Source organism: Mesocricetus auratus, unplaced genomic scaffold, assembly GCF_017639785.1.
Source record: "Mesocricetus auratus isolate SY011 unplaced genomic scaffold, BCM_Maur_2.0 Super-Scaffold_100015, whole genome shotgun sequence".
NCBI classification, from domain to species: domain Eukaryota; kingdom Metazoa; phylum Chordata; class Mammalia; order Rodentia; family Cricetidae; genus Mesocricetus; species Mesocricetus auratus.
Window position 1 is genome coordinate 6,170,144 of NW_024429198.1, and position 20,509 is coordinate 6,190,652.

Sequence of the window (20,509 nt, forward strand, 5' to 3'; positions counted from 1 at the left end):
TACAAGAAAAAAAGCAATGATTTGGTTAATATCAAAAGCAGTAAAATAACATTGAGCTCGCGCAGCCTATTTGAGGAGGTACATTCTTGCATTAATCGTGAGTTGCTGAGAGGCTGAGGGTGTTTCTGTACTATTGTGACGTGGCTGGGCACAAAGCGGAGCCCTGGAAGTTTTTCTGTGTCGAAAAAGAAAGCAAAGCCTCTTCGGGTCACTGCATATTCTCTGTTGACCACTCTCCTCCGACTCCTCCCCTTCTCAGGGAAGGTGTGACTCAAATCCCCGGAGCCCCCTCAAGTATTGTCAAGCTGTGCTTCAGTGTTGCTTGCTGGGAAATAAGGAAAGAAATTTGACACCAAGCCTCATCTTGGCTACTGAAATATCTTCTCTGAGGTCACTCGACTTAAAGGGCATTTTTTATTATTGTTTTGTCGAGTCTTGTTGGAAGAGGGTCCCTTGATCATGCAAAACGGATCCTGGGGAAATCAGAAATTTTCTTGTCCACATAATCTCTGCATTCCGACTCCCCCTCTACCTCCGTCACCTTGTAAAATTGGCAGGCTCTGGACCTTTTGCATGCTGGAGAAAATCACTGTTTTGCCTCCAGCAAGAAGCATGCATGTTGCAACACTGACTCCTCCTCTAGTGAAGAAAGAGTGAACAAGTGCACCGAGTTGAGCTTCTTCACAGAGACACGCGGCTGGCGACTGCTGAGCAGAGGCTAAAATCCCCAGACGCCGGGTCTTCTGGGCTGGGCTTTCCCCGCCTTCCTGTTCTGTCTACTCGCTCTTCTCCTGCGTTCTGGATTTTACCCAGGGCTCAGGAAACAGCTTTACCTGCAGTGAGAAAGCTCGCGTCCTCTGCAGGAAGTACTCACCGCCTGGTATGGCAGACTTTTCTCCCCAGCAAAAGTGAGTACCCGGGGCAGACACGGCTGCGCGCGGCCAGGGGCGGCGCGGGCGGGCGCTCTGTAGGGCCGCGGGTTCGAGGCCGCGTGTGGGAGCAGAGCAGTTGGCTGCAGGTGCGGACGACTTGGGGAAATGCCAGGCAGCAGCCAGAGCCCGAGGGCGAGAGGAAATCCCATCCCGTGCTGTGACCATGCTTAGAGCCAAGCCTCAATGTCCCTTTTCAGAGAAGCTAAATACATGCCAAGGTGCTCGGCCACGCACCCCAGGTTTTTCGACTGCGCTCGCATATTTTAAAATATATCTTCAAGCGCGCCCTTGAGAACGAGTGTAGCATGATTGTGGAATTCTGTGTTTGCAGGTGGTTTATGTCAAAATGAAAAGGTAGGGAGAGAGCAGGGAAGTGGAAAGGGATCAGACAGGGGACGCGATGGCAGCTAACTTGGGCAGCCTCCCGTGGTCAGCACAGGTAGGTGCCGGGTGGGTACACTGAGTTACCTGCGCCCCCTCCCACCCACACACTCCCGGGGCGCATACATACTATCCCCCAAGGGCAGCTGAGTAGTGGCAGGGAAGGTTCCCCAGTCTTAACCTGCTGGCCAGGCGCTAGGAATTCAAGCCCTGGGGGAGAAGCTATAACAAGCCGCTGGAGCTGAGAACCAGGGAGCACAGAAGGGGCTAGACTCCAGGAACCCAGACCGGGTCTGCTGAGGTAGGGGAAGGTAAGGCATGCATTTGTGGCTTTTGAGGAGAAAAATATCCTGTTAGTGACCTCTACCTGTGTGGCAGGGAAGCAACCCGTGCTTCCCTAATAACCAGCAACTTGGGGTTTTCTGTGGTAGAGCTTGAAAATGTTTGCGACCTGTTATTAATCTCTTGGGAGGGGGAGCATCCTTTAATCTTCATTCATGGAATTGGCTGGAAAAGATTTCCCACCTGAGTGTCTTGACCAATCGTTTCTCTGTCTCCATTAGACTATAACCTTGGGTGTTTGCCTTCTCCTGGCTTCAGTTTACTCTGCAAAATTTAGGGAAATTGGTAATTCTTTGTGTAAGTTCTTAATGGAATAGAGGTGCAGAACAGTGCAGGAAACAGGAACATTTTAAGTTTGGTGTTTTTTTAGGGGAGTTAACTTCAGTGGCTTTTTCAAAGTAGGGGTCCTTTTGAGAATTGGTTGAGTCATTTCCCCAGGGTGGAAACTATGCTTCAGGAACAGATGAGGAATTTTACAGAAACACTCCGTGTTGACCATGCCTGAAAATCCCTTGTCTTTAAGGATGCTGCATCAGTACCCATCCAGCCAAGCTTTTGCTGGTGGCTGTGCTGGCTATGGGAGTAATTGGTAGCATTGGCAGAGTCTGAGGCGCTGCTGGGAGAGAGTCCTCCTTGCTAGGGTGCTTAGACAGTGTGTATCCTCAGTGGCTTCCTCACTGCTTCCAGGGGGATGCTCCTCTCAACTCTTTTTTTTTTTTTGGTTGTTTTCAAGACAGAGTAGCCTTGAACTCATAGAGATCCATGTGCCTCTGCCTCCTGAGTGCTGGAATTAAAGATGTGTGCCACTACCTAGAGCACTGCTTCTCAACCTTCCTAACCCTTTAATACAGTTCCTCGTGTCATGGTGACCCTCCAAACATAAAATAATTTTTGTCGCTGCTTCGTAACTGTAATTTTGCTAGTTATCAACTGTCATGTAAATATCTGATATGCAGGATATCTGATATGTGGCCCCCGTGGAAGGGTTGTTTGACCCACAGGATGAGAACCACTGCCCTAGAGATCTCCATCCACAAATAGCCCTGGAAAGCAGCCTACAGCGGGTCCACATGAACCAATGTCCTTTAGGCCAACTGGCTGGCTGACAGAGAGCAGGGCCAAGGCTTCCCTTGGAAACAAACAGTGTGGCTCAGTGGTAATATTCCGTTGGTCATATGTACTTTGTCTTTAAGCGTCTAGAGGGTCTCACACTCTGTAGAAACGAATCTTCCACCAGCAGCACAGGGCCATGTAGCAGAAAGCACGCGACACTGGAGCCTGAGAGCTTCCATGGGAGCCTGCACTTCAAATTGTGACTGCACTTCAGCAAGTCACTGGATCTCTGTGAGCCCCATTCTTCCCAGTGGCAAGATGGGGAATGATCTGCTTTTCTTGTGTGGTTGTTGAGGAGATGGAGATACTATTTCTGTCATTCGTGACCCATGTTCAGTGATCAACTGTTCTCTTTCATTTTAATGTGACATTGCAAGTGCTCACTAGTCTATGCATTTTAGGGCGGCTTGCTGTCTCTCCTGTGAGGCTTGTGCCACCAGAACAGTGAGTGAAACCAGCTCATTAGTCTCTAAGATGAGAGAGGTTCAGAATTCAGGGTCAAGTTTACTGTCTCAACTGTGCTATGTCACGCAGAGCTCTGTGTATTGGCAACAAATAAAATACATCCAGATTGGCCTGGATTCTCAGACTTTCTGTTCCTTTCTGGCCTATAATTTTAAATACAAAATAGCTATCTGTGCCTGTAGCTGCAACCAGTGGAGTATGAAACCAGAAATATCCCCAGATCTATCTCCAAACACTACAAATTATCTCTGTAGAGGTAAATGTCTTCAGTGCTATCTTTCATTGCTTTGTACAAATTAAGATTTCAACTCAACTTGGAGTCTCCCTCACCTCCCCGACCTCTCAGGATCAAGTACAAGAACAATATCAAACCCTAAGGAGAAGGAAATTGCATACACACAGAATAGGAAAGATTGGTGACCAGCGTGTTCTTATAGTACTTGAATGCAAAGATGATAATATTGATACCTTTCACTGAACTTTTACAGTGCAGTGTAGTGCATACAGTTCCTCAACTAATTGTCACAGAAATGCTGAATGTATGAGTTATCATGCAAAGTTTTACAGATAAGGAAAATGAGGGATAGAAGCATTTACCTAATATTCTCAGCCCTCATTGTTTGGGGTAGAAGCCCAGATCTGTCTGACTTTGTCATCCATTCTTATTCCATTACCCAGTGTTTCCAACATTCCAGGTATCAGAAAATTGCATGGTGCCAACTGGATTAGGATTAGTCTCAAGGACAGGGATGACCACATGTGATGGATGGTTTTAAGGGAGGTGAATAGATACTTTACTTGTGGCACATATTAACTTGTAGCAACAACAAACTACTTGTAGACAGTCGTTTTCCTGACTCTTACCAAGCCCAGAAGGTAAGTTTCAGAAAAGTGATACTTGGTATCAGCAGATGAAGCTGGAGCAGGCTGGTGTCACTCCCATCCTGGGCATTCCTTTTTCCTCTAAAGAACTCTGAGATTGTCATTTTCTACTGGTTTTTGAATCAAGACACTATTTACATTTGCTTTCGGTGTTAAGAATTCCTCCATTCATTTATTCATCTGCACTCTGCTGTTTGTTGAGTAGTTGGTTATACAAAGGAGGAAAAGGAAGAAATCTAGATAGTTTTTATGTAGCTTCTAGGTAAGGAACAATGGTAGTTAGCAGGTAGGTGAACAAACACATAGAGGTCATTCAAGGTCTGCTAAGATGGCCCCATGGGTAAAGACACTTGTCATGAAGGCCTGGAGACCTGAGGTCTCTCAATGAAACCCAGGAAATACAGAGGAAAGAACCAACTCCACGAAGTTGTCCTCTGAGCTCCACACAAATACTGTAGCCCACATACCCATATGTATACATGATGCCTGTACAGTAATAATAATAATAAATTACAGAGATTATAGAACCATGTGTGGCTCTGGAGTACTTGAAATGAGGAAGGTCCTCAGTTTGTAAAACACCCTAGATTTTAAATACATGGCACCCCATATACAAAACCCAAATTTGCTCCTAATTTTAGTTTGTATAGTAAAATGATAACATTTTAGATTAAACTGATTTAGGTGAAAATTGGTCAACTTTGCCTAATAGCTTTCAATTTGTTTTAATGTGCTTTAGCAACAATTTTAATGACCTCATCAAGTAGCTTACATTACATTTGCATAAAATAGCCCTACTTAAGTCTGTTTACTTGACAAAGACATAATAGGAGTTTCCTCCTCCCCCCTTTCTCCTGGACATATATTTTTTTCTCTATGCTTGGCTAATACTCTTCTCATGTCTACCACAAATTAAGTTATTTCCCCACCCCTCTTGCTGATGGTGTGTCGATGGTGTAGTTAAAGCCAATCCCACATTTTTGATACTGCATTTGATGAAAGTAACTCTGTGATTACATTTGTCACCAGAATACAGTCCCTCCTGTAGGAATATCTCAAGATACTTTTCCACAAAACCCAATGACCAAAAGCCCATTTTTTAAAAAAAAATGTTTTCATCTTTAAATCACTTCCTAAGATAATGCATTTGTATCTCTTAGCACTTTGGAAAGCCAGGGAGAAGATAGCTAGGATTTCACATATGTGTGTAAAGCTCCTTAAGTCACCTCCTGTGGTGATAAGTGTGTTTCCTTCACTGGCTTCTTGATGGAAACAGCTGGAACAAGAAGCAGTCCTGATCTCCAGGAGGACTGTTTCAAGAGTGTCACAAAAGGCTACCTTTGGTTTCTTTGTTCACTGGCTAAAATGGCACTTAGGTATGTCACTGCAATAAAGATATAATTTGTTCTCGAAGTTTCATTTACTGCAAAGGGAAGTACAGTCAGAGTCTGGAAGGGGAGGAGCCCTCTGACTTGGGAGATCACGCGTGCAGAGTCTGTTTGTCTCTTCTGCTGGTTTGTCTGTTATGCTCACTTTATTTCTTCCAATAACACTGGCAGAAGTTTAGAGTTGATGTGACAATGACACAGAAAATGTTAATGGAGAGATGTGCTCTAAAAAATATTCAACCTGGTTATATCATTGATGGCATGAGCACTGTTGGACTCTGTATCCACTTAACCAACAAGGAGGTATTTTCTTTATGTAGATATAGCAGAACACTATACAAAATGCTCTTTGCTGCATACAAATAACATTAGTTGGCCTCTGTTTATTTCCACTGGAAATCTAAATCTGAGGAAAATAGTTAAAAAAGAAGCTGACTTAAGTGAACCTGGGTGGAAAGTTCAATGAACTTCAGCAGATCAGCATATATATGTGTGTGTGTGTTTATATATGTGTTTTTATATGTTTTATATCTGTGATTATATGTGTTTATATATGATTATATTTTATATGTGATTTTATATATGTATAAAACATATACATATACAAAATCATCTTTTCATTGACGATGTCTGTGCTCAACTTCATGAGGGCAAGGATCTGGGAGGACAGAGCATATTCTCTGATAGGGAAAAGGTACATAGCGTAATTGTCCAGTAGCCACGTAAGAGAACATTCCTGGAGTGTCACATAGATGATACAAGCAATTAGATTTTGGGGATACTGGAGGGCAGGATGCATACAAATTATATAGCTCATTGCTAAGGGTTTGGTGAAATTTGGGAACTGAGGAGGATATTAGCCTAAGGCGAAAGGGAAAGATGCCATATCAGAAGGAAACTCATGGAAATATCTGGCAACAGAAACATGCATGAGGTGTTTGCTGATGTGGTAAAGAGCAACAGGCCTAATTCAGTGACTTACAGCAGAGCATGGTCTGAGAATTGTCTATAAAGCTGAAAAACTACTAATGCCTATATCTACAGCCTCCATCTAGTCAACCCAGGATTGGAATCTAGCTAACAACCTGTGTCGGTTTATTTTGTTTTTGTTTGAATTCTCCAGAGTGTTCTGATGTAAAGCCACAATTTGAATATCATCATCATAAAAAATAAAGGAAATTCTTCTAAATGGCACAGAATAGACAAACAAGGAATGTGACCTTTGCTTTGTAGAAATTTTATCTACACATGTATTTATACGTAGACTTCCAAATAATTGCCAGCTATGACCTCATCTTCTTGAATGATGCCTCTAAAGTCTCCTTTTGACTGACCCTTTCCATTATCGGTGTGCCCATAGCCAATCCTAGTAAGTGTGGGCAATTGGTGGGTCAAAGCTGTTTTAACCACCAGGATTGCAGTCATTTCAAAGGGCCTGACTACCATGCCCACTGTGTCCACAGTGGCTACTCCATAACAGTCTTTTCACCTCTCCAATTTTACAAATTGGGAAATGGATGCTAATGACTTGCCCGGGGTCATGGTGCCAGCTGGGACAGAGGTGAAAGATTAGAGTCCTCAGCTGCGGAATTCTCTATATTGTGTTAGGTTCCCAAAGTGAGTCTGTCCAGCCTCCTGTCAGTGACAGAAGTCTTTGTTTCCAACAGTGTCATTTCTCACATGAATGAATTTGCGTTACACATGGGTAGATAAGGATTACAAACCTCCTTTAGCTGGCAGCTGTGGGACACTATGTGGATCAGCTGCCAGAAGCAGCCTGACAGCAGTCCCATGAGACTTGGACCATTACTCAAGTGACACGTGGTCATACCCACTTATAATCCAGAGCTCTTGCTGTGGGAAGTGAGGGCTCTGGCTGTATTCTTGCTGGCTCTGGTACCTCTGTTCTGATCTCTCCTGTTTCTCCTGGAAAGGATATTGATTCCTTATTATAAAAGAGAGAGTAAGAGAGAGCTGTGCCTTTAATGTGCCTTTAAAAATTTTTATTTTATTTATTCCTACTTTTTTCTTTTTTCTTTTTTCTTTTTTTTTTTTTTTTTTGGTTTTTCGAGACAGGGTTTCTCTGTATTGTTTGGGAGCCTGTCCTGGAACTTGCTCTATAGACCACGCTGGCCTCGAACTCACAGAGCTCTGCCTGCCTCTGCCTCCCGAGTGCTGGGATTAAAGGTGTGCGCCACCAACGACCAGCTTATTCTTCCTTTTTTTTTTTTAGATTTAATTATTTCATTTTACAAGTATGGGTGTTTTATCTGAATGTAAGTACATGAAGTACATGTACCATGTGGCTGCCTGGTGAAAGGGCATGGGATCCCCTAGAACTGGAGTTATGGATGCTTGTGAGCTACCACATGTGGGTGCCAGGAACTAAACCTGAGTCCTCTGCAAGAGCAGCGAGTGGTCTTATCAGCCGAGCCCTTTCCTCAGCACCAACTTTCATTTTATTTTTAAATTATCATGCAGGTGCCTCATTAGCACAGTAGGTAGCGCTTCAGTCTCATAAAATTATCATGCAATGTATTAGATATGATTATGGTTCTTTCAAGCAAATTGTGTTTTAGTATAGTCTCCTCCCCCGCTAGCCCCCTTCCTTTCCTTGGAACCTTACCCCCAATCTTTATTCTACTTTCATGTTCTGTGTGTCCTATTGCCCTTCCCCCAACCCTCCTCAGCACCAATTTTTATCCTCTCTTGCCCTTCTTTCTAGTCTCTTAGGCTTTATACATATTTATACCTATTTATAAAATCTAAGATAGGTAGATGACACATGACTACATTACAAAGTAGGAACCACGTGCGAGTGAGAATGTGTTTATTTTTTCTTCTTTCCTTTTGAGTTTGCTTCATCTTGGTCAATATACTATTTTCCATATCCAACCATGTCTCACAAATTTCATGATTTCACTTTTATTTTCAGCTGAATAAAACGTCACTGTGTATCTGAACCACATTTTCTTTATCCATTCATCTACTAATGGGCATATAGGCTAGTTCTAATCCATTGCTGTTGTAGCAGAGCAATAAAATAATATGGATCTGCAACTCTGTCTGTGAATAATGTGGAGACCTTTGGGTATATGCCCAGGGGTCACATGGTATTGATACTTGTAATTTTCTGAGAAACCTCCAAATCAATCTGTGCACCCACCTGAGGTATGTAAGTCTCTTCCCCTACATTCTCAACAGCATTTGTTGTTAAATTTCTTGATAGCAGACATTCTAACATAAGAGAGGTAGTGAGGTGGTAACTCAAAGTGGTTTTGTTTATTTGAGACAGGGTCTGACTGTATAGTCCTGGTTAGCCTTGAACTCAAAGAGATCTGCTTGCCTCAGTTTCCTGGGTGCTGGGATTAAAGGCATGTCCCACCATGCCCAACTCAAAATAATTTTATTCTGTATTTCTCTAATGCCTAAGGATATCAAACACTTTTTAAAAATACACACTAGCCATTTGTTTCTTCTTTAGGGAATGATATGCTCATTTTCGTAACCTGTTTGTTAACTGGCAAGGTGTTTCTGGGGGTTATTTTTGTTTGTTTATGTTGTATGTGTATGTGTTTATTTTGAAGTTATGTTTAAATTATGGATATTAGCCTCCTGGAAAAGGTTCACTCTCATTTTGTAGTCTGTCTGTTTGCTCTTGGAGCTGCATTTTTAAAGAGTTCCTTCTAGAAGTTGGGTCTTTGCCAATGGTGAAACTAGCATTGCTTCTAAAGGCTGATAGAAAAACGCCAGCCTGTCACAGGAGAGATGGCAGTCTCTTTAGGGCGAGAAGGCAGGTCAGTTCACATCACTCTCAAATGGTTTTTCTTTTTCTCTGTCTCCAAATCCATTACGAATGTAAGAACAATTGCTGAAAGCTTTAGCTATAGCAAAAAGCGAGCCCTAAACCGGTGGTTCTCAGCACTGATTGCACAGGAGGATCATCTTGGGAGTCTTAAAAATTACCCGTAGGCCCATTGAGTCAGATTCTGGGAATGGGGCCTGCGAGTCTGTATTTATTTATAGTTCCCCACGTGAGGATGACGAGCATTCCAAAGAACTGCTTCTCAGCAATAACTCAAATCTTAATTGCTCATATCTATTTCTTTTATTGTTTCTTTTATGTCACATGACCCAGAAACCTAAACCATTACAACTGGTGTGATGTTCCGATTATTAGATTTTTAGAATATGTTTTTATCTCCTCCTCTAAGCAGATAGCAACCTCATAGTCACCCCAAATCACCTTATGATTACAAATTCTTTTATATAATTTGAAAATCAGATTTCCATGAGGTTAATAATTATGAAATATAAAGGTTGAGCTTGCCTGCTACCCATGAATTGAATATCTCTATTGCTGTGTTGATCTTTAGTGGATCAAGACTTGCTTTCATGTCTCAGCCACTATCAGGTCAATTAGTTCCATTCTTAGCATACTCATACCCTTACTAAAAGTACAATGGCAGTGATAGTTCCAAGGACTGTCACGGATAGACTTTTACCAAGTTAAGTTTGCCAGGAACTAACTAGGTTGTATAATGACATCTCACCCCGGAGAAAAATCACTGGGAATGCAGAGACTACCTGCAACAGACATTGCAAGAATAATAATGAAGATCTGTTTGGAAATAATCAATTTCAAGTCACCCTATATATGGAAGAACTTGGGATGTGGAGAAAACTCCTAAAACCAATTTCTTATAACCTAGCTGAATCTGAGACTCCAACCTTCTCAGGAATTTGTATTAAATAAAAAGGAAATCATGTTTTTATTTTAGATTTGATAGGAAAGTGAGAAAATGAAAAACGATGAACTGTTCTCATTTCTCTAGGTTTCTGAGTTTGTAAGATTAGTAGTAAACACAGACATCACTGAAGAGGTTTCAGAGAGACAGATGGACAGAGCTCTGTTGCTTATGAAGCAGTTGGAACATCTGACAGTTTTGTACACCCACTTTCCATTTGAAATAAAAAGTTAATGCTAAGAAGAAAAATAAGATGAAAACCAGGAACTAGAGGCTTATGAGTTCCACTTTAAACAGGCCTGCATGAGTTGCCCTTTCTTGGGATATGTATTCTGATTACCAGATCAGTGTCAAGAAGAATAACTGAGAGAAAATCTGAGACAAAGATGACTGCAGGAAGAGGAAGCAGCAAGACTATGGCACATGTGAGAAACAGAAAGGAGGCCAGTGTGAGTGGATCTCAGAGGGGCTGAGACAGGTATGGAAAGAGTGAGGAGCCCTGAGATCATGCGACAGAGTTGGGACTTCAAATGCTGTGAAGGAATCACTGGGAGGTTTCAAGTGGACGAGGAATGGATTTTAAAATACAGTTTTAATATCAATATGGTGGTGGAGTAGGAACCAGAAGAAAATGGACCATGAGATGCTGACTATATAGATGTATAAGTAAGGGATAAAATGGATTGTGGTAAGGTGACATTGGTATAATAGAATGGTGTTGGACTGAGTGTGAATTTGGAAGTAAGGAATAGCATAATTTCCACATGGTCAGGCTATGCTAACAAACCCAAACCTATCTGATACAACTGTCCCACCCTATCTCAAGTACTGTCATTGAATTTGAACTAAAAATCCAGTATCCCACAGTACTACTTAGAAACATTGGCAATGTGGGTCTTCACTTATTTAACCACAAAAAATATAATCAGTTCCATCCAAGGAGAAGTTTCTGTTTGCTGCCTGTTATCTTCTGGCCATAAAAATTCCATCCTGTGTCAAAACCAATCTCATGGAGTTTGGGTTTTTGATGACTATGTTTCTAGTAAGTACTGGAATAGTCACAGGCTACTAGTTTATCTTTTCTGATCATTTTGATATTAGCTGCATTTACCAACTCCTTCCTGACTTTGTTGCTTTACGCCATTGATCAGTTTCTCCATATAAATGTAACACCTTGATGGCTACTTAATGCGCCTTCACTATTTGCAAGAACCTCCTGAGAATTTCTTGTTTTAATTAATTCAAACATCTCGGTCATTCTCATGATAATCGGATATTTTTCACATACAATTATATGGATAATTGAATACTCTTGTTGTGGTTTTACACATGAGGAAAGAAGACATAGTAGAAGAACTTTAGTCATTTGCTCAAGATCACAAGGTCTGGTGACAAAGTACCGATTTGAATTGAGCCTGGCTGCAAAGCTCTGATTTTCAGCCACTGTGCCGAGCCTTTTGCTTCCAATTGGTCTGTTCTGTCCAGATGAAGCTGTCACCATCATATGACTTCTTCCTGCAGGTGGCACTTCACCTGGGAGGGTTTGCAAAGGTTTGTCAGCACAGCTCTTCCACAGGAGGCTGCCCATCTAACCCACCTGCCATCTTCCAAGACAAGAAGCCCAAGGTCTTTCACCTAGGTCTGAACACAGTTGCCAGCCCTAGAGGCCTGTTGCTATGTGTCCTTCTTGTCCTTATGCACCTTCTGTCCATTACTCATTGTTCCTGTATTGTGCCCACCTGCCCCCTCTGGCATATTTCTTTGGTCTGAAGAAACAAAAATTACCTAACAAGCCAGGCAACATTTTTCTATTTATTCCCGAGGCCCCATGAAACTTTAAAAGGCAAAAGGAAATCATTAACGTTTTGTCATCACAATATTTGTTTTAAAAATATTGAAAGTTTTTCTCCAGAGTTTTATTAGGAGAGATAAAGCAAGCTCGGGGACCACAGTGGTTTCACTCTGTTTTCTTAACTTTCCAATGTGCATCTACTGCTAGGGAATTCTTCTTCAAGTGACTTGACTTCCCAATAAATAGCCTGAAAGTGGTAGACCTTTCCCTCTTCCTGGTGATGATAAGAATGGATTTGCAGAATTGAGGTTTATACAAAGAAATCAATTAAGATTTCTTCAGCCTCCATAATAAATGTTTCTGCAATGACCATATGATAGTAATTATGATGACTCATCTTCTATGCTGTAAGTTTAAGATTGATAAATATTTTAATTAAAAAATGATACAATCTTTTCTTTTGCTGCAACTGCCTTGGGGTAATTTTCAATAGAGACCGATATGCATTATTGGGATTGTTAAGTTTAATCAAATCAGCAATCTGTTCATTCATCTGTTTGTTTGATTTTTCAATAAAAGTGTTACTAAAATGTTATGCAACACACATCACATATTTCTCCTAATTGAATTAAGTTCCATATTCAAAGTTGTAAAAGAAAAAGGAAAATATGATCTTCATTAAGTTTTGAAGGTTTCCCTGGCAGCATCAATTAATTACAAGTTAAAAGCCATTTCAAATGTTTGGATATTCTTCAAATAGCTGAAAATATTATAAAGGGCTTTGTTATTAAAAATTCAACTTCAAGTCATTAATGTAAGCCCTTTCTTTATTGGAACACTTGTATTAAATATATCAAGTATAGCTATGCCCTCTGATAATACCCAGTCACTCAGGGCTCAGAGCAATATGATAGCAGTTAGAGGATCATGGAGTTCATTTCATCACTTCATTCAGAATTAGACTTGATGCATTATGTCTCTCTTTCAGAACTTTCTGATTTGACTTTTCAGATGACGTCATGAACATCATGCCAGTGTCTGTATCTGTGACCTTTAAACTTTTATTTTTGCTCATGGTTAAGACTAAAGGGGCAGAAACATATGCATGAACTCTCCAACTTTTTCAAAAATTTCAAAAGTTCACATGTGAGAATATGGATCAGATCCTCTTATTAAGTCCTCTGTCTTTTGGGATGCTATACCTCCATGAAGCCAAAACTACTGCCTATTCTTGACACTTAACTAATAAGAGTTCTGAGTCTTCCTTGGTCTGGAATTTCCTAACTCAAATGTATTAATCAGTGTGGTTATTTGAGGGTAAACTGATACATTTTCAGAGAAGTATGGAGGAAGAGATGAAATTAAATAGGAAGCCCACCTCCATATTGGTTCTATCAATAGTGGATATATAAATAATTCAGGTAGAATTTGTTGAGTGTCCAGGGTAAATCCTAGAATATAAGCCTGCTAAGACTCAATCTTATTTGAAGACTTGAGATTGTTATTATTTGTATTTGCTTTTGGTTTTAAAACTGGTATGTGTACCCACTTTCAGGGGGCTAAAGGTAAATTTCTTTTTCATCATCAGCTTTGGGTCATCACACAGTTTGGAGATCCCTTAGTAAAAAAGGGTCACATGGATTGTGTTCAGAATGCTGCCCTGAAGGAAAATCTTACAATGTATTATTTATACCCATAGTGCAGCCTCATTACCTTTATCTATCCTTATGTCAATCGTATGTTCCTTGGCTGACATCACTACATTTTGATGTACCCAAGAGCAGGATCATCATGGTTTCTCCTTCATATACTGCCCCAGAACCCACCATTTCCTTAGAGCCTCAATACTCATTAAGGGTAAAATTTAATAAACATTTCAAACCACCACAAGTCACAGACAATTAGGAAGCAAATGACTGTTCATGTGACTGAAAGAAACGAAAATTGACCATGTGGTGGTATAGGATCTAAGACTCTAGGGCAGAACATTTTTTCATCCCAAGTTCTATGTGGCTGTCACACATTAATGATCAGCTGATTGTATGCTTATCTTCTTTAAGAACTGCTTAGGGTTTTATATGAAACTTAAGGAATAAATTACCTGCTTATCTCAACCCGTCATTCTATCATCATTCTCTATTCTAAAAAGGAGTTCTTTTTTTCTTCTATCCCTGCACTGTGATGGCTCCACAGAAGCCCATAATTCCTTTTTATTGGTTTTTCTATGCATTTATTGTCTGCTTGCCTCTTGAAAATGTCTTCCTCTTCTGAACTGAATGTTCCTAAGAATGTGCCAAAGAACCCTGTAAACCATGCAGGGCAAGAAGGAAACATTCCTGGTACTTTCATGTATATGGCAGTGGAACTACCTAAAATAAAGTTAGAGGAAGCTTTCCTAGCAGCCAAAAAGACAAACATGTTAAAGTCGGTGAAAACTCCCATCATCCCTTGCAGTAGCTTCTCTGGTACATTCATAAGACACAGTTGTGACAAAACCTCCTTGGGATCCAGCTGAATTAAGAAAAACTCTCAATATCAGAGCCCTTATTTCCAATTCTGCATACAAAAGAACTAGGCTTGTCCAAGGACTCAGACCCAGCTGTGGATGAGAGAATCCTTTGCACATTTTGCAAAAGAAACTGTTCGCTAGAATGAGACAGACAGAACATAACTCAGCACTAAACTTGAAGAGATGAAGTTATGGAACAGGCAAGTGACCCATAGAAAAGTTTCTAATGTTTTTTGAACCTTCGATTCACTGTTTGTGGAAAATGAACATGCCCACACTTGCATAGCAGGACAGTTTTGAGAGTGGAGTAATCTCTGACCCTACTTATCTGTCATTGGCTCTCCCTGAGTTCACCCCCAACCCCTGTGGTTTTAGATGTACGCTGCACATGGAAGAAAGACCCTGGAATGATGAGCCATAGTTTGCTGGTTTGGTGCTTTGCCCACTCAGCCACAGATAGCACACTCTCAAGGCCATTGTTCTTGCTAAATATTTCTCTGGAGAGCTATGTTATGAGTCTCTGGAGTCCAAATCTGATAACTGTGCAGGAAAACTCCTCAAGAGAGATGGGCTTGAAGATTACCTCAATGTAACATCTCCATTTGCCCTACATTTGATGCCAGCAGGCAAATTAGAGCTGGTTAGGTGGTGTTCAATTCCCAGAAAATTGGAGGCAGAAGCACCTGTTCTTCCTCTGGTAAAGCCAAGGCAAACGTAAAATCTCTGAAATACAGTGGAGCCCCTGGCAGCAAGTACGGCTGAGGAGGCTGGGAAAAGCTCACTGCTGCTGAAAGCAAAGCTGGCCACTGGAGTGGGAGAGCCTGTTCGACTGGCCTTAGACTGGACCATGGCCTGAGTGGCCAGAGGCAAGACTGGGCTCATAGAAACTGAGCCTGCCGAACTGAGGACTGACTGAAAACTAACCTAACAAAGAAGATCTGTTTCCATTTGTGAGAGATGGAATGATTTGGGGTTTGTGACTCACTAAACCATCTAGAAGGCCAAACAATTGTGAAGGGAGGCACTTGGGCTCCTCTGACTTCATGGAGAGGCCCTCAGACTTACATGGTGTATGACACTAGTGGACACACACAGAGGAACAGGTTTAAGTGTTTGTCATTGTGGTTTATCTTTGTTTCTATTCACATCTAATTCCATAAACATTTTTGTTATTGTTGACATAAAAAACTTTTATTTGTAAAAATAAAGTATGAGACAAGACTCCAATAGCAAGGAACTAGTAGCAACACAAGACACGTATCTCGTGTTGCACTGTGAGGGTGGGAATCAATAACCATAGTGAAGGCTTTGAAATCTAAGGCATTAGCCAAACGAGTAACTTCAAGTGTTGTGAATTTCTTTTAGAGTAGTACTTTACACACGGACTAGGGTAGTTGTAACTGAAATGTAAAGTAGAAGTCCATATTCTCACCATGTAGATGGACTATGTAAGGCTGTATAGCAAATGCATGTTCAAATGTGAAACAACTTCCCTTCACGGTTGTATTTCATGGAAACCTATCTGCAGAATGAACTTGACTGAACGTTTTCAATCATCTTCCCTTAGAAGGCAAGAATTTCTGTTGGGGTAGTATTATTCTATCATGTTAGATAGCTCTGACTATGCAAGTAGCAAAAGCATCATTCTATTGTCAAGTGTTAAGGTGCTCCAAGAATCTCACGTCTGTAGGCCGTTGATTCTGAGACTTTCTGCAAGTGAATGTGCTCAGTCAACAGCAAGCATTCACCAAGAACAGCAGGGTAACACTGGCTATTCCTGGAGGTAGCTAAAGATTCACTCCCAACTGAATTTCATACTTGATGTTGGCCACTGAGTCACACCGTTACTCATGAAGAGTTTACTAATGGTATTTAATTTCTTTTAGTTCCAACAATTTCTTTTTATTAATTTATTTTTTACATTACAATACCAGTTCCCCCTCCCACCTCTCCTCCTGCAACCCCCTCTCCTCCTACTCACCCTCCTCCACCCCCTCCCATCTGCTCCTCAGAGAAGATAAGGCCTCCCCTAGGAAGTCCACTAAGTCCGCCCCATCATCTCATTGAGACAGGACCAAGGAACCTCTCCACCCCCACATTCCTGTATCTAGGCTGGTGTGCATTAGTGTTAGATCTTGGATCTACTGCCAGTGTGACTCAGGTCTGACAAACGGGGAACCTGCATAAGACCGAACTAGACTCCCTTAATATAGGTGACAATGGTGTGACTGGTATTTAAAATTTTAAGTCTTAATAGCTAACACTATTTATTTTTGAGGCTTGTTTTGTCTTTCTTTTTTTTTCAGTGCCTGGGGATCAAACCCAAGAAGACTTTATGCATGGTAGACAAGTACTGTAATCCTGATTTTCACAACTACACACTTTTGTGGCGTTTGTCCCATCAGTCCCATCAGGAAATTTCAATCTTTCTAGAGAATTTGATATCTCAGTAAACATGAAAGTATTCTAGGAGTTTCACCCTCAAAAGAACAGCTTCCCTCCTTCTAACTGATGCCAATCTGTGAAGGATAAACCCTGTAGTGTCAGAAGTAGCTTCTCCCGTCCTCCTACAACAATGGCCTCTATATTGTTACAATATTGTTATTGAGTAGTACTACTAGACAAAGGTTCTGGGAACTCATCTATGAGGGAACATTCTTTGGGAATACATGCTCCATTATGCATATTGGGAACCAGAATGCCACAGCAGTGTAGTAGTTTACTTAATCCCGTTTCTATGTAGCTGTTTGGGCAATATAACTGTCATGATGAACAAAATGTCATAATATGTTCATCAAATCAATCATGTGTTAGTGAGCTTTCTTGTAAAAAATACTCAGATGTACAGGAGGAAGTCATTATTTCTGAACTCAAGCTTTCATCTCTTTGTGGGTAAGAATAGCGTGTGGTGATCTAGACACCCAAAGCCCTGTATTCTGACTCCATCTAACTTTATGATGTCCCTTAGTACTTCTGAGTTTCCTTTACAAATAATTCCATGATTCTGAGTGGATTGAAGTCCAGAATTGAAAAGAGCTAAAGCTATCCAGAAAACTTGCTGACTCACTGTCTTCCTGAACTTCACAACTTTTGTGGCTGGACTTCCTAAACTTTCCTACCAAATCTGCAAAGGAAAAAAAACTGCAAAGATAGGATGACATGACTAGTAAATGTGATTATTTCATATGATCATCCAAAACTGCCAACAATCTGTATCTACCAACAGGTGATATCTAGGGAATTTCTTTTATCCTGCTTAGCATGAATAGCTAATATTAAGGATGTTTCTTATCTGTCCTAGACTGGAGTTGTTATATTTTCTGAAAGAAATGATATTTGCGTTTTAGACTTTTGTTATTGCTGTCATTTTTAGAGACAGGGTTTCTCTGTGTAGCTTTGGAGTAGATTTTGTAAGCCATATGACCTCTATCATGATTACTCGGCTCTGCCCTTTTTTTGCAAAAACAACCATGAACAATGCAGAAGCGAATGAGAGTGGCTCTGTTCTTATAAAACTTTATTGTCAAAAACAATAAGCAGAACCAATTGACCTGTAGGCTACTCAGGATTCTCTGAATCACAAATATCTATGTGAAGTTATAAATTAAGTCTAAATATAAATATTTAGTCTATATTCATTGAACACTTTTCTATCATAAATGACTAAACATTTGCTTAATCTATTTGTACTTAATCAACATTAACAGAGTCACATATCAATTTTTAGAAGGTTTTGTTTACTCTATCACTTTTGTAATCAATAACAAACAGACCTTGAGATATAAAACAGATCCTCTCTCATTTTCATAACTAAGATCTAAGGAGCTTTACATATTTGTAGTAATGGAAACTGATTTATTTGCACTGGCCTTTTTTCCAGGTATTTAATATTTCTTATATTATCTTCTATTAAGCAGTTTAACAATAATATTGCTAAATTATGTTGAGAAAACAGCACATATTGGGAGTACATCATCTACACTAGGACTTGTACTCAGGAGGCAGACACGTGAGGATCACAAGTTCAATGTGTCCCTCACTGTTATTGACATCCAAGCCAGGCTGAATAACAAAGAAAAAATCTGAAGGGTATTTGTGAAAATATGAAAAACATAACCACGAACAAAAAACCACCATTCTTTCAGAGAAATCCTTACTTGAAAAATATTATCACACACTGCCTGATAATCAAAAACTAAACAAAAAAATTATAAGACCACTTAGATGATGTGAGTAACAGTATATACTTTGCAGCAGAAAAATACCTATCACTTAGTAAAAGTAGAAAAAGAACAAACACCACAGAAGGAACATAAGACAACCAAGCAAACTTCACTAAATGGATTTGCCACACAGATAGCATACTTTGGCATGCATCTCAAATATTTCAAATAGAAACCTCTAAAATCAGTTCCCAATCTCTGCTTCATGCTGCAGCATAAGGAAGTGAGTTCTTAGACTCCTGCTTTAGCTGTGAGCTGGCCTTTTTTTTATCTGCATGTCAGGTACATCTTGAGATAGTTGCACATTTGGATACAAATAGCTCTAATCTTCATGATTTGCCCTTAAATAACCTTACTCATCCACCTCCTTCATCATTTTATGCCTGTATCACTGGGTCTCATTAGACTTTGTGAGTCCTTGAATTTTAACAACCAGACTAGAACACTGTGCTCAAGTCTGATCATAGCAACTCTTCCTGATAATGGAGAGTTGTGTCTTTTGAGAACAGTAAACAACAACAAAGAAAGTCAGAAGTGGGAAATTGTAGAATGCACAGGTGAGACAAAATGGGCTACATGAAAAGAAGACATTGTGTCTTATATAATGCCCTGCACTAACTACTGATCTGTTCATAATTCCTTTACATTTCAATTGTGCCCACAGTTTAGCTGTCTAAAGTGTCAAAAAGAATAAGCATAAAACTAACATTCTGCTTTGTCTAGTAATGACCATGTAGCAATTCAAAGTAAAGATCTCTGCTAATAGTTTGTCTCTGTTGGGTTACATGCCAAAAGTTTACACAAACCACATTCCTTCTGCGGGATGAGGAAATCTGGGACATATTTTAACATAATGGACTAAATAACTATGTTACACAGATCTGGGAAATTTTACTTTGCATTAGTTTCTTCCCTCTGCCCTCCTTCCTATTCCAGTGAGAAATCTGCATTATGTGAACTGAGTTACAGAAGGAATTACACTTTCATTGAAAATCTTGTGCATAATTTCAAATTAAAATTTATCATAGTCATTATTGGGAGCTATCCTGTAAAGTTCATAAATCAAAATATTTCTCATAATTTCTCATACTTGTAGAAACTGTCCAAGGTGCTGGAGAAATACAAATGAGCCAAGGGGTCTCTCTGTTTACAGAGTTTATGAAATAGCAAGGGAGCAGACATCAATAATAGGTTCCCCGGATAAGGATGTAACTCATAGGGAACTTGCCTAGAGTATACAAGCCCCACCCTTACACACACACACACACACACACACACACACACACACACACACACACACACACAATGCTTGCTTGAGCATGCACATATAAACCTAGTGCATTTTTAAATGTAGTTAGAATAACAAAAGAAAGCACATTATTATCTCAAAGATCAAGCCTAAGAGAGTGGTGACAGACCTAAGTCAATGAAAGAATTTTCTGAGTTACAGGAAAAGCACTTTCAGTGTCACTGAAGTGGAGAGAGCATGCATATGTGTGGGGTGGAAGAAACTAACCCAAGATGAAAACAGAAAGAAGAAACTGGAAAATGTAAGCACTGCCAGGTCACTGTAGGGTAAATAGGAAGCCTGTGAGGTGGACAAAATAGAGGTATAACATTAACTTGTTGCTAGATATTTGAAGAATCCCTCAGGCTGCTCTAACTAATACTCTGTGAGGCGAGCTTAGGCGCACATGGACTAACTACGAAGGAGATTAGTAGAAAGATGAATGG

At 40.3% G+C, this 20,509-nt stretch overlaps 1 protein-coding gene across 5 annotated transcripts in view; it reads left to right on the forward strand.

Annotated features, from left to right (window-relative positions):
* Nucleotides 1-258: 258 nt before the first annotated feature.
* Nucleotides 259-20,509, forward strand: part of Prlr (prolactin receptor) — a 174,558-nt gene continuing 154,307 nt past the window's right edge. The window contains exon 1 of one of the 5 annotated variants that reach the window (XM_005078000.4): nt 259-908. The gene's annotated coding sequence lies outside the window, so the exon portion shown is untranslated. The remainder of the gene's footprint in view (nt 909-20,509) is intronic. The other 4 variants (XM_013119047.3, XM_021231780.2, XM_021231781.2 and 1 more) reach the window with 4 other exon arrangements.